Genomic DNA, 6,214 nt, shown 5'->3' on the forward strand with positions numbered 1-6,214 from the left:
AGAGGGAAGACAGCCATTTGAAAACGAAAACAGAGATTGAAATTATACAGCCACAAGCCAAGTAACACCAGGGATTTCCAGCAACACTGGAAGTTAAAAGAAAGCTATGGAACAGACTCTTCCTCTGAGCTTTCCAGAAGGAACCAACCTTGCCAACACCTTACCTTTGGACTTCTAGCCTCCAGAACCGTGAAAGAATAAATTTATCTTGTTTTAAATCACCCAATTTTGGTACTTTGTTACACAGGCCTTGAAACTAATACAGCCCCCAGGATTCTCTGCCCCACATTCACAAGCTCCTGACACTCCTGTAATTGTGTTATGTTATATGGAACAGTCGACCTTAGAAAGGAAAGAGTATCTGGGTGTGCTTGGAATGAGCTTGGAGGTGATTCTTTCCCGGTGCCTCCAGATGAGACCTGTTCTGGACAATGTTTTGAGTTTAGTCTTGTGGGACACTGAGCTGAAAATGCAGATGAGCCTGCCCAGACTTCTGACTTACAGGACTTTGATATAAAAAAATAATAATAATTAAAAAAAATGAGTTTGTCTTAAGTCACCAAGTTTGTGACAGTTTGTTACAAAGAAAGAGAAAACGAAGACATTCCCTTTGGAGGTATCAGTAGCAGACATACAACATCTTCTCCTTAAGAGGTCTGAGTTCCAGTTCTGAAAGACCCTTCCCCTAAGCTCGCATGGTATCAACATGAGCTATACAGTGCTCCCTTCTCAATCAATTTCCAGCCTCCCTGGTCTTCCTCCAACTTTGTGTACTTGGAGTGTCCCAGATTTCCCCTTGACTCCACTAACATTAAGGGTGAGAGTTGCTCCTTATACTATATTCCCTGTTAGCTCACTGATCCTTTTCTGATATTACCATTCACCAATGCTTGCTTAACCAATTCCTTTTATTGAATTCTTTCTGTTAAAATAACCGTTGTGGTTTCTGTGTACCTGGATGGACCCTGATCTTCAAACCACCCCTTCAGAAAAGTGACCCTCATCTAGAGTAAGAACTCAGTCACTCTGCCACAGCACCTTTGTTAATTATCTTTATAGCTTATTCTTTCAAATAGTTTTATTTCTTTGAGCCTTTGGTTGATTTATCAGCTCCATCCTCTTATAAGAATGAAGGCTATTTGTGAGCAAAAGTGTTTTAGTGCTTGCTCATGTCTACACAGGTGCTAACCAGGGGTAGCAGAAGCTAAGGGTTTTCACGTATTTCAGAATCTTGACAGTAGTTTAGAGCAGATCAGATTCAGCTTCCCCAACACAATTAGAGTGACCTGCTGGAAGACTGATTTAAATGCCACACAGGGATTAAATGGGGCCCATAGAGAATCCTGAACTACTGTAGTTTACCATTTACCAAAGTATCTTTTACTGAATAATAGTTTAGTAAATTATTTGTTTTATATGATCATTTGGAGATTCAGAATGTACATGGTTTATCCTACACTAAATGAAAAGACATATATTAATTTTTTTAAATGTTTATTTATTTTTGAGAGAGACAGAGGCATAGTGCGAACCAGGGAGGGACAGAGAGAGAGGGAGACACAGAATCAGAAGCAGACTCCAAGCTCTGAGCTGTCAGCACAGAGCCTGATGGGGGCTTGAACTCACAAACTGAGATCATAATCTGATCTGAAGTCGGATGCTTAACCGAGTCATGTAGGCACCCCAAAATAGAACATCTTTTTGAATAAAAGCCTCAAAAATTTTTGGCATAATATTATACATTAATTAAAACAAAAATTGACTTGAGTTACTGTCCACCACTCTCCTCTCTGCATTCTGCTTCTCTCATCTCTGATAGAGGAAGGGCTATGCTTCTCTCTCCATGATCTCGTAATGTATTGCCTTAGTGAAACTGACACATTTTCCTAGAACTGGATGGTGTCTGTCTCAAATAAATATCTCAAAAAAAAAATACCATTTGGCCTGGTAATATGTGATGAAATCATCCTAAGTTCAGTCCCAGCCAGATTCTGGCCCTCTGATCCAAGAAAATAATGGCAATTTTTGATAAATACCATTTAAAAGAGTAAAGGGTTAATTTATCAATATCTAAATTTATATTGACATGTGGTGGACACTAGCTTTAAAAACATTACTTTCTAATTTTTTTTTTTTTGGCCTCTTCCTACAGTACCTTGACTCCTTCATTATCATTCATATCATTCTAGGATGAATAATAACCTTGATACATGCAAGGACTTTTTCAGTTTTGTTTATCCCATATTCTAACACTTAGAACAGGACCAGCACACACTATTTACTCAATATCTATTTCCGAATGAATTAATATGTGTCAGTGAATTCCCAGATATTTTTCTCATCTATCTTAAATCAGAAGCAGTGTTTGGGTAAGTCAGTGCAAATAGCCTCCCCCATTTTTTATATGTGAATATAAGGTAGGCTGTTAGAGCACAATAGACAAATAATAGAGCATGGATCAGATAAACTAGATAATTGCTAAAAAAGATAATTACATCCAAAGCAATTCAATTTGGGTTTTCTTTTCTCCTCACATCAAACTAATAAGCTTCATACGTATAAAATCTTCATTTCTCTTTGGGTTGCATCGACACAGCCTTAACTGACTCTTTATATAATCATCACCAAGTAATTATATTCCAGCTGGATGCTTTGTGACTCTCCTTTGACCACAAATTAGTTTGCACAAAGTGACACAAGCCATATTGTGTGGCATCTTTTATTACTGCCAGTCACTGACATGCAGCTGAGAACAATGAACATGTTTTGAACAAGAATTGTGCTGTTATCTAGAAGGCCAAATGAAAACCTGCCCAAACACAAATGTCTAAATAATTATTTTAGACATACTTTTTCTGACTTCCCCTCCTTGTCCATAGTAATGTCATTAATTGCTGGCAGCACTGTTAACATATATTATAAGTTCTTAAGATGTTTTTCTTCCCTGTGTTTTTTACCCTCAACGAAGTAGAGTTTATGTGTGAAGTGTTAATAATTAAATGAATAGCTCCAGGCTAGGGTTCATGTACTGGGTCCTTTTGCTTTTTCAAATGGCATGAGGCCAATTTGAATACTTTTCAAGGCAACAGAGAACAAGGGAAGCAAATAATATTCGTCAAGATTATCACAGCCAAAAATGTCCCCAAACTCCTAGTCAGCTTTTCAAAACCTAATACTTTATGAATGAACCCTATTCTTCTGGTATAGAACAAAAATTCAATTAACAATGGTTTCATAAATGCAAATTCTCAATTATATACCACAGATATGCACACACAAGTGCACGCACACACACACACAATAGTAAAACTAAATTATCTATCTTCCAAGTAATTATTTCAAATATTACCTCATAGAAAAAAAAAGAAAATGGGAGGACATTTTATTTCTAAATATTTACTAAAATCGAAAAATTAATTAACCAGAACAACAGATGACAAAGATGTAAGTCTAAGCCCATAGCAAGTGCTAACCACAGAGCAATTAATATAATTAAATACAAAACATCTTACAATACGATATTGGATGTAAATTGAAAAGTTTTATACCAATTATCTTACTGTGTGAAGGTATAGCAAAAAAAAACCCCACATTTTTGTGTAATGCATATCCATTAAATGGTGGATATGAAGGATACTCATAATAAAAAGTCAAATGAATTAGCAGTGCTGAATACTAAATGCACACATTAGAAGGCGAGTTTATAATCATCTACAGGTGTTCCTCAACTTAAGGTGAGGTTATGTCTCAGTAAACTCATCACAAGTTGAAAATATCGTAAGTCAAAAATGCATTTAATACACCTGACATTTGGGGTGCCTGGGTGGCTCAGTTAAGTGCCTGACTTCAGTTCAAGTTATGATCTCATGGTTCATGAGTTTGAGCCCCACGTCAGGTTCTGTGCTGACAGCTCAGAGCCTGGATCCTGCTTCAGATTCTGTGTCTCCCTCTTCCCCCTTCCCCCGTTCATGCTCTGTCTTTCTGTGTCTCTCAAAAATGAATAGATGTTAAAAAAAAAAAAAAAAACTTTTAATATGCCTAATGTTTAAACACTGTAGTTTAGCTTAGCCTACCTTAAGAGTGCTCAGAATACTTATATTAGTCTACAGTTGTAAAAAAAAAAAATCATCTTGGGCGCCTGGGTGGCGCAGTCGGTTAAGCGTCCGACTTCAGCCAGGTCACGATCTCGCCGTCCGTGAGTTCGAGCCCCGCATCAGGCTCTGGGCTGACGGCTCAGAGCCTGGAGCCTGCTTCCGATTCTGTGTCTCCCTCTCTCTCTGCCCCTCCCCCGTTCATGCTCTGTCTTTCTCTGTCCCAAAAATAAATAAACGTTGAAAAAAAAATTAAAAAAAAAATCATCTTCTACAAAGCCTATTGTATAATAGTGTTGAATATCTCATGTCACTTATTGAATACTGTACTGAAAGTGAAAAACAGACTGATCAAACTTCATACTTATCCTCTATGCTCCTAAAGTCAAAAGATAAAGATTATCCTCTGAATATTCAATAAATTTTTATAACTGCATGGACTTTGCTAAACTGGAGCTCACACATACTGAAATATTTCATGAATATATATTATAGTCCATTGCAAGTATATATTAAATACCATATCTTAAATATCTTATGCATTTACTCTAAGTATCTTTTTTTAAAAATTTTTCTTATAAATCATTATTTTTCAAACCTCAAGTTCTGGTATAACAATATACCAAGCAAGACTATGTTCTGCCTTTATCTTCACAAGTTGAAGGTTCCTTTTTATTAATTTCTTGTATACAAGTCTGATCATGTGTATAGATTTCACAATCTTTAAGTTTTCATTTCTTTCCTTTACTTATTTTTGTTAATATTTGTTCTTTTCATTCTTTGATGCTATGACTTTTCTATACTCTCTCAATCTCTTGACTTCTCCCCCTAATTTTCCTTCAAAGGAGTTGCTTCTTTAAGTCATATAATGAGATAACTTTAAGTTCAAGTTCTGTCACTGAATTAATAATCAGATACAAGCAAAAGAATGTTGTGATTCCATGCCCTAGAATTAGAAATAGTGCCATTCTTTCCTACAACATTTTGGACCCCCTGATGCTCAGAGAGTAAGAATTTAGGAAGACAATAAAGGAGTTAATTGCGATACTCAAGATGGGAAGTGATTAAAGCATTTAATGGAACCATTTCTATGATTGTATTCATTGTCCCAGCACTACTAAGTCTTACAAGGACCACAGAAGCACATAACGCATGAGCAATAAAAATGTATGGGTCAATATTTTATTTTTAATTGCTTCCAATTTTAATTTCCTAAAATATAACCACATGATGATTGTTAATGTCCAACGTACATACTATATAGATAGTAAACATTTCTCACTTGTTTTAAAAAATGCCTCACCAGTGACTGCTGATCCTTCCCATTTATATATCCCTAGTGACCAAGTTATAAGCTCATTGTTAACCAATAAATAAAGAAATGAACTCCATGAGGAAATAGGGTATACAAGGGAAAGGCAAGAAAAAGGCATCATTTGATGTATTTTCTGGGTTAGAGATTTCTTATTACCTCATAGAACGCAAGTGTGCTGGTCCTTTCTCCAGTCTTAGTCTTTATCCTTAATATGACTGATGAAAGCTGATGAGAAATTTTCCTACATGAGTATCCAGACACTCCAGAAATGAGGGACAAGAAAAAAATTATTTTGGGGGTATGTGGTTGGCTCAGTTAGTGAAGCATCGGACTCTTGGTTTGGGCTCAGGCCATGATCTCATTGTTCGTGGGTTCAGGCCCCACATCCACATTTTCATTGGGATCCCGGCTTGGGATTCTCTCTCTCTCTCTCTCCCTCTCTTTCTCTCTCTGCCCTCCTGCTTGCTCTCCCCCTCTTTCTCAAAATAAATAAACTTTAGGGGTGCTTGGGTGGCTCAGTAGGTTGAGCATCCAACTTCAGCTCAGTTCATAATCTCACAGTTTGTGAGTTTGAGCCCCGTATCAGGCTTGCTTTTGTTAGAGTGGAGCCCACTTCAGATGCTCTGTCTCCCTCTTTCTCTCCGCCTCCCTGGTCATTCTTTCTTAATATATATATGTATACACACATGCACACACACATATGTGTGTGCATGTGTGTATACATATATATGTGTGTGTGTGTGTGTGTGTATACATATATATTTAAAGTAAATAGATATATAGATAGACATTTTTAAAAAAGAAAAAA

The sequence above is a fragment of the Prionailurus bengalensis genome, chromosome B1 (assembly GCF_016509475.1).
Source record: "Prionailurus bengalensis isolate Pbe53 chromosome B1, Fcat_Pben_1.1_paternal_pri, whole genome shotgun sequence".
Lineage (NCBI taxonomy): Eukaryota > Metazoa > Chordata > Mammalia > Carnivora > Felidae > Prionailurus > Prionailurus bengalensis.